The sequence below is a fragment of the Sinohyriopsis cumingii genome, chromosome 12 (genome assembly GCF_028554795.1).
Source record: "Sinohyriopsis cumingii isolate HCF-2022 chromosome 12, ASM2855479v2, whole genome shotgun sequence".
Lineage (NCBI taxonomy): Eukaryota > Metazoa > Mollusca > Bivalvia > Unionida > Unionidae > Sinohyriopsis > Sinohyriopsis cumingii.
This window is the reverse complement of record NC_142972.1, coordinates 69,996,054-70,013,038: the sequence shown is the minus strand read 5'-3', so window position 1 is coordinate 70,013,038 and position 16,985 is coordinate 69,996,054. Positions and strand designations below refer to the sequence as shown.

The 16,985-nt window shown below is 34.6% G+C and overlaps 1 non-coding gene across 1 annotated transcript; it reads left to right on the top strand.

Annotated features, from left to right (window-relative positions):
- The first annotated feature begins 10,031 nt into the window (after nt 1-10,031).
- Trnav-uac (transfer RNA valine (anticodon UAC)) lies at nt 10,032-10,104 on the top strand. The gene has a single exon. It is a non-coding gene; the product is annotated as a tRNA-Val (tRNA).
- Nucleotides 10,105-16,985: the final 6,881 nt, after the last annotated feature.

The following is a 16,985-nucleotide window of genomic DNA, read 5'->3' as shown; positions in this document are numbered from 1 at the left end:
ATTAGGATAACCAGTATTAATGAGAATACCAACTGGTATTTTTCGTCGACAGTGTCTGATTACACCATCACGATTTGCTTAATAATTTTTAATAATGGTGTGTTTAGCAAAGTCTTACCTTGGATGATTGACAAAGTCTTTTTGGTTCATTTTTATATAATACCATTTGTTTAAATAATAATTTGGCTAAATCATTACTTTGAGAATCTTATCAGATAATCTTCTATATTTTATAACCCTGTCACTGTCATTAACATTTTTTTTGTCATAATATCTTTTCAGATCTCTGTATTGTTTACCATCACATTGCAAAGACAATTGCGTTTTTCCTCTAAATCCAACATTGCATTTCAAACACGATTTTGGACCTAGACTTCCATTACGAACGCTTTGCAAATCATGTCCGCAGAATTCGTTTACGCAAGCTTTGTTACAAGGAGTCAAGGAAACTATCATTAAAAATGGATGAATTTGAGAGAGTATCTACGATTAAGCCATCTAAAGATAAATTTAATCTTGACAGAATATCCCCTGACATACCGATAAAAGCTCAGGTTGATCCGAAGAATAAAACCTTGATTAATGAAATTCACGACGCCAAGATTTTTTTTTTTAGCAAAGATGGCGCATCTCATGTGTGGTCAACATTTAAAATCACAGATGGTGTCGATGCTAAGATGAACGACAAACGAGCTGCAACTATCATTAATTATCTCCACAATCGAAAATAGTTTTTGAAAGTAAAATTTGTTGTATTAGCAGAAACAGACAATTGGATTATTCGTGACAAATATGATCCTGTCCTTCATAATGAAAAAATTGCCATACTGAGTAAAAATTCCAAACCAAGAATGTTGACTGGTATTGACAAACTGTATTATGAAAGAGCGTATATTGTAACTGCAGTTATTTATGGAATTTATCCGATAAATGATAACCCCAGCGTTAATAATCTAATAATTTTCAAGACTGAAATGTGTAACCGAACGAGTGACGGAACATTTTACCGTTTCGACTCGTGGAAACGGTCCAACGGATAAAAGACGTAAAATAATAAATGAGTGGGGAGAAATAGTTCAAGATATCGGAGCGTCCGTCAAAGATGTCGCTGAGCTAGAAAAGAAACTAATATTCCCAGGAAGACTAAAATCTATGACCGCAGAGATTTTGTACGAATCAAAATATAAATCAAAAGGAGCTTCGATTGAAATTATTGATCATAATGCGCATGCGTGGACTAATGAGTAACAATATTTCCATGAAATCGAACTGTTAAATTTTACCACGGAAATATATTTGATTTTATTAACGAAATAAGTAAAAACGATCCTGTGTCAGTGTGGCTATTTCAACGTTCTGATGATGCAAACTATGATCAGTTTGTACGACCTAATGGCGTTATTTATCGTACAGAATCTCCACGAAGAAGTGAAAAATCTTGCGTTAAATTGATCTTTTGATCCAGAATTAAGCGAGTTTAAGAAATTAATCAAACTACAGCCGAATAAAGTTCAATGTGAAATAATGCGTGATATAATTTCAGAAATCCTATGAGCAACGTTTGGAACTTATGGAGACCAAATGATTTGATAATGGCAAGTAGAAAGATAGTTCGTGATACACTTTAACAACAATTTTTTATGCTACATAAAGAAAGGTTTTCAAATCTACCCGTACCATTATGTTATCGACCGGTTGATACGCGATGGCAGAATATCGACGTTGATATACCAGGATCGTCAGAAAAATAAAATCTTGTATTAATTGATATTGTTTCGGTTCTTGTCAATGATGTTGAAGATGCGCTCAAAATGGAAAAAACTCCATGGACGCTAGCATACGCAATGACGATTCATTCATCTCAGGGGTTAACCATTTCTGATACGCGAGTTTGGATCGTCGATGATCGTATCGAATTGTCAAATTTAGTTTATCTCACAGTGTCTAGAGTTAGACAAATATCTCAGTTGCGGACGGTTATTATAGACGTTACAGAAACCACTGGCGATGTTATTGACAAAAATATAATAAGAAAAAAAATAGTTATAAACAGTGTGCAAATAATAAGCGCGAATTTGACCTTAGTACTGAATTTATAATGATGCCGAAACAACAGCAAAATAATCATTGTGCGAGCTGTAATACAATAATGTTGTGGCGATACTCGAGTAATGATCCAAGACAATTTACTGTAGACAGAATTAATAGTAAGTTTGGTCATAAACGCGAAAATGTAAAGCTGGCCTGTCTTGAATGTAATCGACGTCAAGGTGATAGTTTACAAAAGTGAATGCGGTGGTAATTGTGTGTCTTCAGGAATTGCTTGTAATCGTTCACTTTCAAATCCACGTTGAGGAGCAGTTGAACCTAATCTGTAGATTGCAGGTCTACCCGTTGATCGTACCACGCTAGATATTTTATGTGTCGTTACACTCAAATAGGATCAGTCGCTCTTATTTACCAACTTCATGTTCACCAGGTTCATATAAACATCAGACAGTAACCTTACCTAATACTGGTTGTTTTGAAAAATCATGTCGTTTTATTGGTATATTTCTCTTTGTAATTGCATTAATAGGTTTCATGGCGGTTGTTCGAATAATTTCATTATTTAATGCAGCTATCACATATGGTAATCTTGCAACCCATTCACGAGAACTCGTATCTTGAATTACTTCCTTCGCATACTGATATCCAAATAACCGCTCAGCAAGTGTTCAATTAAATCATTCAACAATTGCCTGATCACGATGAATTGCTGTATGTCCTCGTCTAATTATGGTATGTTCTTGTCTATTATGTTCGACATTATGTTTTTTCATCAGAGATGATACTGCACCAGGAAATTCCTTGCCAGGATCAACCTGTAATAGTTGTGGCCATCGTAAGGGTCCTCGTTGATAAATTCGTTCAAAGCAGCTACAACTTCAGCAGCTGTTTTAGCTGATAATGGCTCTGCTTCCTTATATCTACATGCAAAGTCAACGACAGTCAACGCGTATTTGTATGTTAATTGACGTCTCCCAATTTTTGATAGTATCTATGGTAAAAATAGAATATCTGCTTGATGAACTTCCTTAGGAGTGCTGACATCAAAACGTGCATGCTGATTTAGTTTAGGTGGTGGTATAACAATTTGCCATATTGCCTGTCGTGCTAACCATTTTGCAGCGGCAGAATGCGTTTTTCTCCTGGGTATTTAGCCCAAGGAGTTCCTGAAAATTTTGACAGCTTTTGTTGAATTGTCTCCATATGAATGGTTAAAGATGAGCCCAAGTGTGCGGATCTAACACCCACTCTTACTCCATCAAGTCGTTCCCTCGTAATTCTCGCGGAGGTGGAATTGCTGTCATCACAAAGAACTCCATGATAAAACGTCTTAACTACACCACAACATTCAATTTCGACCACACATCGTTTGAACTATTCCAAACCACACTCACACTGAGCAAAGGTCAGTCCATTTTGCTGCTTGAGTGCTTAGAGCCATTATTGCCTTCACTAACTGATGTTATTAATACCTCTCTCTCATCCGGGGAATTCCCATCATTTTTCAAAACTGCCATTCTAAAGCCTCTGCTGAAGAAACCAACACTAGACCATAACGATTTGAAGAACTACCGCCCAGTTTCTAATCTCCCAGTCATATCAAAAATCTTAGAAAAGGTTGTTCTATCCCAGCTTGTATCTCATCTAAATTCAAACAGTCTTTTTAGCAATGTGCAATCTGCATGTCGCCCTTGCCACAGTACTGAAACTACTCTTCTAAAAGTGGTTAATGACATTCTCTCTGCTTTGGATAGCGGAAAGATTACAGTCCTCACCCTCCTTGATTTGTCTGCAGCATTTGACACAATAGACCATGCTATATTACTTCACCGTCTCCAGCATGCATTTGGCATTCATGATACAGCCTTACCGTGGTTCAATTCATACTTGGTCAACAGGACACAAATTGTATCTGCAAATGGGATACACTCCAGCCCAGTTGATCTATGTTGTGGTGTTCCACATTGGTCTGTTCTTGGACCTGTTCTCTTCATTCTGTACACTCAGTCGCTCTCAAGTGTCATAGATCATCATCCAGTGTCTCTCCAATTGTACGCTGATGACACCAAAATGTACAAATCTAGCCATCCAACTGAAGTTGATGCTACCATCCAAGGTATAGAGAAGTGCATTTCTGATGTGAAATCATGGATGATATGTAACAAGCTGCAGATGAATGATGATAAAACTGAGGCCATTCTGATCACAGCATAAAGACTTTCTCATTCACATCCTTGACCTCAAACAATAAATATCAGCAAGGCCAACATTAAATTCACACAATCAGTACGAAACCTAGGTGTTACTCTGGACAGTACTCTCACATTGCACCAACATGTCATGTACATATGCAAGGCTGCATATCTTGAGTTGAGACGCATCAGCTCAGTTCGCAAATATCTTTCAGTTGATGCCACTAAAACACTTGTGTGTTCATTAGTACTTTCAAGACTGGACTATTGGAACTCAGTTCTGTCTGGTTCATCTCAATATCTACTCCAGAAACTTCAAAAAGTTCAAAACACAGCTGCTCGGATCATACTTAGAGTATCACGATCAGAGCACACCTCCCCGCTGCTCTGTACCCTAAACTGGCTATCCATTCGATCCAGAACCAAACACAAAATTTGTTCTCTGTGCTACGTTTCACTGTCGGACTCTAGTACAACATACCTATCCGACCTCACCCATGTGTACACACCAGCAAGATACTTACGTTCCTCTTCTGACAATCGTATACTCATTATTCCCACTATGAAAACAAAGTCATATGGACAGCGTTCTTTTGCATACCAGGGCCCAGCAACGTGGAATGTATTGCCCACTGAACTTAGACACAAAGACACAGTGATCACATTCAAGAGGGCTCTCAAAACTCACTTATTTCGACTGCAAGAACAAACTTAAAGACCTAATAATGTTTCCTATTTGAAATATTCTCAGCATGTTTTTGATTTTTTAATGTTTTTCTAATTTCACGGTGTTTGTTTTTGTAATAATATTATTATATGTTTTTTATCTTATAGGTGTTGTCTAATGTTGTAAAGCGCTTAGAGCTTCTAAAGATTAGGCGCTATACAAAGTCCTCATTATTATTATTTATTATTATCCTTACGTTGAATTTTAGGTAAAAACGAAAAAAATATTCTGTTACTTATTGCACATTTTCTACCATATTCTATTTTTTCCATTTTTTTGTTGTAACAGTAGCCAAATCAGTGGTTGGAGTTTTAACTCTACAACGTAAACAATATAGATTCACGTATATTTATAATATGGATGTAATTGATTCTCAGCGACACGAAAGCAAGAGCCAGTAAAACATATTTCAGCATTACCTTATTCTATCAGAATGATTATAATAGGTCCATCTGGGTCCGGTAAAACGCAATGACTGCTTAATCTTATAATGAGATGGTTAAAGTGGGACAAGTTGTATTTAGTTGCACCATTAGTCGATGATAAGAGATGTTATGATGTACTTAAAGATTTTAATGAAAATGCAAAATTGTTAAATGAAGATGGTGACGACATTATTAATTTTATAACCGATATTGATGAAGCACTGAGTGTTGACAATTGATGAATTAGATTGACTTGATAATAATCTCGTAGTATACGGTGATGTGATGCTGGATAAACAATCAAGTCCAGCTAGAATATTTTCCAGAGGCAGACATAAAAATACGGATAAAATTTATGTCACTCAACGATATACACAAATACCTAAAGTGATCAGAGATAAATGTAACATTTTAGTTGTATTTAACGGAGTTGATACACATACTCTGAGAAATATTCATCAGTGCAGACTATGTACACACACACACACACACACACACGGCATGAATGTCTTTCGTATCGTCAATCTGTGACATAAACACGATCAATACATGAAAGGTGCGTGATTATTGGAATTTAAGCCGATACATTATACTGACTCAAAAGCACACACTAAATATGTCTGTATTTATCGCTAAAAGTAGGCACAAAATCTTAATATATATTATGGTATATTAGGATATAGATGGTGTATACATACATACATACATACATCCATACATCCATTCATACATACATACATACATGCATTCTCTAACGCATGATCGGTACCATGTACTGTATTCTCAAATAACGCTAAATACAATGGTTATGAAAGCAAAATGTGTCAACGCATACATGTACAGTATTAATTTATGTGTGCTTTTGGTGTTCATCAATTAATAACTTGTGGTCCCTATGGTCACTGAGATTTTCTCCTGTCGCTGATTCGCAAACATTTTTAGAGATTACTTTCTTCGAATCTTTTGCACTGCATCATAACACAACGGAAGCCAATCTGTTTAAACAGGTGAATTATATCATCTTCAAACTGTGCAATTGATTCATCTAAATTGATTTAGATAATCTTAAACTGAAACTTCAAAATCACTATGACGATAAAATAATCAATTTGTCAGGAATGATTCATTGACAGGCATCATATATATATGTGTGTGTGTGTGTGTGTGTGTGTGTGTGTGTGTGTGTGTGTGTTTGTGTGTGTATGTGTGTGTGTTTAGCAATAGCTCCAAAACGACAAGCTCAATATTCTAACAGCAATAGGCCACATCCAAGCCAGTAAACTGAGCGTTAGATACTAGTTGTACGTCTTTAAAAATTCTTAGAGCTGCACGAGTACTATTGTGAAACAGCCTTTTATTGTCACACTTACAGCAGCAGTTCTGATAGGTCATAGGCAACTGTAAGATTCCTTCATATTTGACCAGTTACACATTTCAATGTACAATTAAACAGAAGGTTAAAATTGTTAATAATGCTTTACAACAAGTAATCTATAATCTGAGGCAAATATGTCATAAATGCCTGACTAAATTAGAAAGGAAAATATTTTTGATATCCGAGATGAGTTATGTGAGGAAAAAAATCTCTTTAGATCGTCAATGTTTAACAGCGACCAGGAAAACCTAGCATCTACCTTAGAAGAGAGCACACCTTTTCATGATAACATTGCTCAAGTACACGCTTCATAAATCTAATGATTCCTATGTCAAATTATTCAGCGATTTCAGATATAAATCTATTTTCTGAGCATATTTTTCAAATAGAACCAATATTAATATTTGACATATACAGATTCCCAGTCGTGGCTATCATATCGTAAATAACAAACTATTAATATTCTAAGCAGGATAGATAGAAACGTCAAAAGTGTAAAGCTCCAAAAATTGCATTCCATAAATGGGTATCTACTTCATTACCAAACAAATCCTACCCAGGCCGACCCCATTATCTGTTCTATCATTGCATTTCAAAATACAAGAATGCTTCATGACCAAAACATTCGGTAAATTAGAAAATATTGAAACATTATGTAAAATAAAGGTAAGACATAATCCACGAAACTTTCATTTAAATAAGGCTTCTATTCTTCACACACAGGCGCGCAAAAAGTACATCCATATATTTCCGGAATTTCTCACCATACCAATTCCCCATCAACTCACACATAATGGCTAAAAATGACAGTACTCCATAGTGACTCATCAAACACTCAGTATTACTTTAACTGGTATAGTTGTGACTAATACAACGAAAAAGCTGGTGGCGATATAGCTGGAAATAACCGTCTCAATGTTATTCCTTTATTGCCAACACTTTTACGTGTTACTTTCGCCATCTTGAATTTTTCCACTTTTATCAGCCATTCATCTGTGCGTGCCTGACCTCGTGAGCGGAACATTATGGGAGGCCAAGGTAGCACGCTATCAATATCATAACTAAATTAAAAAAGAAAAGCCGCTGCATATAACGGCTTGTTGTATTTCTATTAATATTTCATGCATGGAATTCAATAGTGTTGGGAAACTCAAGATAAACTCGTGCCTTACATGTCCAATACAGACAAATAAATATACGTCATACAAAATATTACGTGAAAATTCCATTGAAAATAAATATCATTTTCCCGTAGAGTTGTACTGAAATTGCCTTATCGGAGCATCATAGGACGCTAAGGTACTAGGCTAAGAAGAATTTGTATTTTGAGCTCCAGGCTGTGACATTGTATGACTGTTAGAAAATGAGGCAAATAACACCAAAATTGAACAATTTTATGAACAATATTCCTAACTGATCGATGTTGTGTTTATTGTGAGTTTGATAACTTAAAATATAATGTAAAAAATGTTTTAAAATTGTTTCTTTTCTTCAAATCCATCTTGGCTATTTCCTTGTCCGCTTTCCGGCAAACATCGCCTCCAGACGGAGACACTATTTTAAGTTCATCATACAGAGGATGTGTATAACGGTACCTGAGACGAAACCAGTCAGAAGAAAGTGCGTGTGATTGCCTTGATAAAATTTTCAACTGTAATGCAGTGACGTATTTACATTTGATGTTAGAAAGTTGTAGTAGCTTTGGATTTTGCTACTCTTTAATGAGAAATTTAACAAATCTGAATTGCAATGGACCCTTTTCACAATACCCTTTACGGACAAGTTGCCGCTCCTGATATCGGACGCTAAAACTCAAAACGGGACTATCACTGCTTGCTGAATGTTCCATATATTTACTTGGAAGTGGAGATCGGAGTTGGAAAGTCTGAATAATATCATGAAATCGTGTACATGTACTTTAATTATGATAAAAAATATGAGCATTCAAAATAATAATAATAATAATAATAGTAATAATAATAATAATAATAATACATAATAACAATAATATTCATGCAAGGGCGATCGCAGAATTATTTTTTGGGTGAGGAGGCAAACTTATAGTGATCAGCAATTAAGTTTTACGGATGTAGGCCAAATCTTCTTTCGCGATGAAATCCAGGGGGTGGGGACAATTTCCCCTTTTTGCGGGCGTCAATGCTATTTCCCCCAGTAGATTTATAAAAAATAACATACATAGACAAGCAAAATAAAAATATCTCATTGAAATTGATTTTATACTAAAAAAAATTTTTAAGAATGTATTTTATCTTCTTTTGCACCAAGCCAATTAAACAAGCTCTTTGAAGCTTTAGTAATATGCATCAAATCATCTTTTAGAGATATATACAGTTTATCTATCAAGCGTGTTTAGTGGCATATACAATTTAGCTATAAATGCATGTTTAGAGGTATAGACAGTTTTGCTATCAAAGCAATGTTTCAGGTATGGAATTTAAATAAACTTTAACTAAATGCAGTGGGAAAAAAAAAACACTTCTTGCAAATTCAGAAGACAGCAGACCTCACCTCCCACCCTTTCTGTTGAACTTAAATTAATATCCAATTTCCCCTTAGTCCCGCTGGACTAAGACCAACTTTCGTCTTTAGTGATATCTACTAGTCTCCAATGTAATAATGTTAGTTTAAAAACCCTGCAAATGTCTACATAAACCGATTTTCAGTATCCTGGATCTAAGTCTGACAATTATCTAAATAATTTTAATTTTAAAAAAAAAATTTCCTATAGTTTTGATATTTAAATTTTAAAACAGTATTCGATTGTTTTTTGGTATTTTAATTAACTTAACATTATTGGATAGTTTCGGTATAATATTATTCTATTGTATTGGAAGTTAATTTAAAGAAACTACAATATTCTATAGCTTTGTTCGTTTAATTTAAAGTCAATTTATTCAATTTATTTTATTATTTTAATTTAAAATAAAATCATTCTTTTTTACAACTATCATGCATACTTTTCCTGCAAATTAGGGTGTACGTACGCGACACTATCATAGCCATTTGTCTGCTGACGCTAAACAGATTGAAGTTTTCTTTTAAATCTTTGACGTTTTAAACAATGTAAATCCTCCAGGCTAAGTTCTGACATTTTGATTGTTCTCTTACCAGTGAATGCATCGTTTTGGAAGTTCGAGATTTTGCGAGATAACCCGAGGGCGTTATTTTAAGGTATTCTGAATCTGGTCTTATTAGGATCTACCAATATATATTTACCATCCCATGAGAGCATTAAAGCAAGGAGTTCCATGGTGTAGTGGTTATCACGTCTGCTTTACACGCAGAAGGTCCTGGGTTCAATCCCCAGTGGAACTATATTGTACTTTTGATGCGTAGGTCACATATTAATAATAACAATAAACAACTTATTTTCAAACAACGACAGCAGAATTTATTATTTTATTATACTTAGAAACGTTAAACAACAAGAAATAAAAACACAACGTTGATTTATTTATTTATTTATTTATTATTTAGTATGCATTAATTATTAATCCTTATCTGAAAACTGTTTATTATGTATTTATTCATGATAAATTTATAAATGTTTAATGTATTATTTATTTGTTATTTAGTTTTAAATTTTAATTTATTATTGATATATTATTTATTTAAATATCTATTTATGTACGTGTTTTATTTATTAATAATTCATTTATTTATTTATTATTTATTTATCTATTTATTTATTTTTTTCATTTATTCTCATTTAGTTTCTTTTATTCTTATTTCATTTCTTCTCGTTTCATAACAATCTCATTGGGGATCAGAGATCTTTCAATCTCATCAAAATGGGATAATCTATACATAGACATAGATATGCTAATATATATGCACAGTGGAACCCCTCAACACCGAAACCCCTTTGGACATCCTCCCCAATTTTTCCGTTCATATAAGTATTAGGTTTACTGACGATATTGCAAATATACGTGCAATTGTGGAGAGAGAGAGAGAGAGAGAGAGAGAGAGAGAGAGAGAGAGAGAGAGAGAGAGAGAGATGTTCATACAGAAATACAGTGTTCTTCACTTAAAACATCGGAATAATGAGATACTTTTTAACTTTAATACAAGTCCTTTAAAAATACGAATGATACCCTACAACGTATAAATAAATACTCGGTATATTTAATATTGTTCACAGTTCAAGGTCTTCGTTTCAGAAATGTATGGAGCATTGTCTAGTTTGTTTCTTAGATATTTCTATAACTAATATGGTTGTATTAACAACTCCATCTCTTATACTGAAACCATTATGTTCATCCTTAGCACCTAAGGAAATTTTTAATCTCTGTACAAGAACTAAAACTCCAGGTTTTGTCATTGAGTGAATCTGACTTTTAGGATATTGTTGTGTCAGTCTCCGTCGGCAAAGCATTGAAAGCGAGGCCACATGCCTAGTTTTAAATTAAGCTTCGGTTTATGGGGGTTTTTAAGCGTAAAATTGAAATTTGGGATAGAAGTTTGTTCGATATTCGAAGTTGAGGAGTTTCAGTAGAACGACAACAAAAAACACAACCTCCTCAGCAAACACCTGGAGCTTATAGAAATATATTTGTTAAAGATCATTATAAATTACTCAATGATCGAGGAGAGTCAGCAGGTATTGTTGATTTTTTTTAAAAAGGAGCGAAATTCGTGTATTAAGATTCTGTTGAACGGGTAAAACCTGAAAAATGGATTGCTACAGTATATGCCGCCCACAGAAATCGATATTCTTTAGATACTACTAGTCAGGATTTAATGACTTTAAACGAGAAGCAATGATACATAGAGATGAACTATATGAAAAACTAGCTAAAGAAGCAAATGTGACCGTTGAAGAAGCTAAACAGCGACTTAATGACCCTGGTGAAATTAACGAACCTAAGTCAGGCGCTACAGGAAGTGGTTTTTCTACTCAAGGAAGCGGTCTTTTTGCTTGTCCTAACAGTGTTCTTTCTGACGTAGATAGATTAGAAGTTCTGATCGGAAGAAAACGAGCAGGAAACAATGCGCCGGAAATAATTAATGAAATTTCTGATATTTGTCGAAGATTATTTACAGGCAGTATTATTGATCAAAAAATTTATCGTTATCTTATTGATGAAATTGCTGATGATTATCACAGCGACTAAAATACAACTAATTAGTCAGTATGTAACTTAGAAATGATTATACATCATGCTCAACGTGGACCTGTAATGGTCAGGGTAGTGAACTCACTAGTACCAACTCACAAATCGATTCATGGAGATACACTCGGTGATAATGTTATGAGTTTATTCAAAAGGATAGCTCCAAAGGTAATACCGATTGCAAAACAATTAGGAATGAAGGCTATTGATGCTGTTCGTGCACTTGTAATAAAGGCAACTGATGATGATGCAATATGGCGACCTGCTGGTGATGCTGGTAAAGTAATACTAACAAAGCTTCGTTGTGGATGCCAATAATGACTCCAACGAATGCCGAGGAACAAAAACTACTTTCTTTGATGGATTCAGGTGGTCAATCATTACTATCATGGTTGACAGTGACCACAGACAGTGTTCAAACTAGTGTTAGTGGTTTATTTACATGGTACATGGTATCACAGCAGGGTGTTTCCGCACCACGACATATATTTGTTGCTTTTCAAGATTTTGAGCGAATAAATTCACAAACACGTGGCCATATGATATTGACAAACTTGGAGTTAATGAAGTTTCTTTACGGATAAACGGACATCAAGAATCAGCTGAGGATATATTGTCAAATTTTCATCAAACTGATGTAGCTCGTACATATCATCATCTGATGACATTTATGGGACGTGATCAAAACATAGACACAGGGTTGCAAATATCACAATTAGATTTTACGACGCTGTATCCGATTTATTACTTTTCCCTGGATCATCTTGATTTATCTAGACAATCTGTGGTTGATACTCACTTTCAAGCTCAAGTAACATCTTGTTGCTGTAGTTGGTCCACCAATTTTTCATGAAGCTTACAGAGCAATTGCAGTTATTCTTTCAGATAAAGCAATTTTACTTGAAGGTGCTGGTGGAAGAATGCGACTGATTGATGCACCAGTAGAAAACATGTAATGAAATTGCTCACCATATTATAAAAGTTTCGTATAGTCACGTAAATGTTACTGGTTTCCGGTCAGGTGAAACAATTACAATCAAAACTCGCAAATAAATGCAGAATAGAAATATCACTGAAATAAGATCAAACTTCTAGTGGTGGTCCAAACAAATTATCATTAACCAAGACTCAACTCAAACATATTAATTAAGCCTTAGAATAAAAAAAGTTCAATTTAAACTTTCTCCAAACGCTAGTAAAGACTCGATTAAAGCAGGTGGTATATTTCCACTTCTTGGAGCTATACCGGGTTTAATAGCCTCTCAAGCTCCACCCATCGCAAAAACAGTTGCATTCGGCGTTTTAAACGGTACTGCCGGAAAAATTGTCAGTATGCTTGTTGATAAAATGGCAGGAAAGGGATGCAAAAAGGGAAGGGGTCTAAGATTACCGGGAACCCCTTATCGGTACGGAAAAGGTATGAGACTTCCAGGAACACTTTGTTAATTCTTCCAATGCCTAACTTTGATTAATTTGATGCTGCTAAAATTTAAATATATAAAATTTCGGAGGTGTTTTTATGCGTGATCAGTTACCAAAACAACCAAACAATTTTGAAACAGGTATTATTAATCTTGATGATAATTAAGGGTCTGGTACTCATTGGATGGCATACGCAATTGATCCACGTGGAATCGTTTATTTCGATTCGTATGGGTTGGCTCCACCAAATGAAGTTTTAAAATATATAAACACAATAAAACACTCTACTCTGGTATTCAACATTACCAATACAAACACTAACTGATCCACCGATATGTCGTCGTGAACTAATTAATGTACTTTACGCTATATCAAAATCTTCCAATGCATAACATCATAAAGTCGTGCATAATTTTACAAATAACCACGTTGTTTGAAACGGATCTCAAAGTAAAACGGTTGATATTTATGGAAGACCTTCTCTTAGTGGCACCACTAAGGGCAAGAAAAAAAAAAGATGTTATTGATTTGTCAAATTACGCGACTAAAGATAAACTTGGCGATATTATGAACCTCTCTGGAGTTGACCGATGTGAAGTTGTTATTTTTCAGGATAAATGCGGTGTTTTAAAGCGAGCAACATCAAATGGAATGAGATAGTTCGTAGAGTTCTCGGTGCTACTAGGAATAACATTTACTGACGGTGGTAGAATCAGAGACTCAAATATATCATTCGCAACTATTAGAAATGAAATTGCATGAAGCGTTTCTAATCGTTCGCGGAACACCGGTGATACAATGACAGGCGAACTCATCATGAATGTTTAAAGAGATCCAACATCTGATGAAGATGCTGCAACAAAAGATATGTAGAGACAGTAGATACTAAATTATGCACGCTACGAGCTGATTATGATTCTCACGTAAGCGCGTTTACTAGTACTTCGTAGAAACTGTCAAAAACTGTAGCAGTCACTGGTGTGTATAGATTGTCTGTGTTCAGCGCTGCAAAATTTCAGATATTTACTACGTAACCCTGGCGTCATTCAACCGAAACTTTTTCTGGAGTTGTGTCTATTATCTTAAATAAAGGAGACGAAGAAACCTTTATACTGGAAGCATCTGATAAAAACGTAACCGCAACGTCTTACTGGTGGTGACTGGAATTTGTGCCTGAAACACCTCAATTGGTTACTATATAAAGTATAATGAGCATTTCAATCAACATTCAAAAATTCAGGTACAATCAAGCACGTGAATGGCAAACAAAATTGAAAAATATCGTTGACGAGAATGTAGTGAAAATAAATAAAAAATATCGCAGACGCGTAGTTATTGTTGATATAATTTTTTATTCAGCGTCTGCTTTTATTGCTGGAACGGCGTGTTATTATCGACAATAACAATTATGGCACCAGCAGTTGTAACAATTTGTGTTTCAACTGCAACGACGATTGCCGGTATTCTTAATGTCGTTGCCAAAAAAAATATGCACGTGCACGAATGCAGAATTACATGATTATATAATAAAATTACATACAGCAACGCTAGCATACTCCAAATTATCCTCTTTATTATCAACGAGCCTTAGTGATGGAAAAATATCAGATTTTGAGTTCACGGAGATGATCAAAATCTACAAGAAGCAACGACAGTGATTGATTTAGAAAATCAGGATTTAAATAACAATGTCAATTCCACTGACATCGCCAAGCGAGCTACTACAACAAATCGTAACGAATACGACTCCGTCAAAAACATCAATGATATCGGTAAGCTCAACTAATGCAGAATTTAGTATTAATATTTCAACTGCGATTCCAGTAAAAGAAATCGCACTAGCACAATTACGAGTATATTATTACAGCTGACCAAACAACAGATTAAAATCATTTGGTACATTACAGGCGAATAATTCACTAGTATTTGTAAATAAAAATAAAGATGATGGAACACCTGAATGGAATGTTGTTTCTATTCATACAGGAAGTTATCAAATCGAACAAATCAAAGATGAATTTCAACGCAGAATCAAATCAGTAACCGAAAGAGAATCGAAAATAGCTATTTCAGATCACGAACCAACACTATCGGCTACGATAGAGATAAATTCTCCAGATTACATCGTTGATATTTATCAATCATCAATCAGAAATGTTTTAGGATGGCCTGATATCCCACCAAAATATGAAGGACCACTAGAACCAGCGCGGGCTGATGTTTTCACCGACGAATAGAAATACATAACGGAACCAGAATATCAGAGAAAATATCCGTGGATATATTGGGGGAGTGACTTTCCTACAATAATAGGTGATTTATATACCCATGATGATACATTAAATCCGATTGTCCATGAACAATTGATCAAGTCATGTTTCGATCCCATTAACTCTGAGTTTAGACGATCATTCAACCAATTACACAATGTATTTTCTGGCGTTACACAATACTACAACGATGATTTTAAACAACAGATTATTACAACGATACAACATCTGAATCAGGTTATATCAGATTTGGATTATATGAATAAAAGTATCACTTGGAATAGGAATCGCCTCGGTAGTGGATTTGTTGATTACCATGGACGACCCCGTACAATAACCCTTAAACAGCTGTTTCTAAGACAAGAGAGAAGAACAATTACCAACGTTTGTGATACCAGAATTTAGAACTGACGAGCTAAATAAATCACTCAATGATCTTATTAATGAAACCTTTCCCAAAATACTCGAGTCATGGAGAAAAATAGCACCACCTCCAACTATTCCTAAACACAATACTAATCCGTACGGTGAAGGTCGTCTTATTTCACCAGGAATCGTTAATAAAACTTCAACTATTGCAGTCAATCTTGTATGCGATGTAATTGTGGCAACTTTGAAATAAATCAGGCTCAGCAAGGATATATTTTATATAAATTACCTCCTGGATATTTGATTGTACAAGAACCTATTAATCCTGTTTATCTACGATGTCATAATCCGTTATTATCAAGAATAAATGTCAAACTTACTGACACTTAAATGATTTAAGAAATGAAAATCTGTATTTAAATTTATACGTAAGATCTTAACGAGATATTTTTGCAGAGTGTTTTACAGTTAATCAAGAGGTATATTATATAATGTACTTGAAAACGTCATCAGAACAATAATGACACAGGCTCCGGTCAGCTCAGAACAATTTTAGTGTTAATATAGTTATTGATGAATACGGCAACGAAGACTTTTTATTGACGCAGAACATTTAAATCCACTACGGCGAGAACATATTTATATGATCACATGTGATAGAGGTCAGATTGTGAATTATGCACATTCCTGTGTTAAATTTGATCAATATAAAAAATCTTGTCTAATTCTGAAGAAAAAACCTGATTTGGTATATTTTATAAAATAAAAAATATATTATAACATAATTTTTAAAAAATATTGATTCTCACTAGTTTTCATTCATCGCTACTTTCACATTTACTCTCGCTTTCATCAGTGACAGCAGTTTCGTTTTCACGATCTGATATAATCTTTTTTAATTGTCTTACGCATGTATTGATGATTTTTTGTTTCATATTCGTTAGATAATTTTGATCTAATATTGTCAATCGCGATAGAAAGTGGTATGAATGTTTCCACTTCTATATCTTTCACTGCT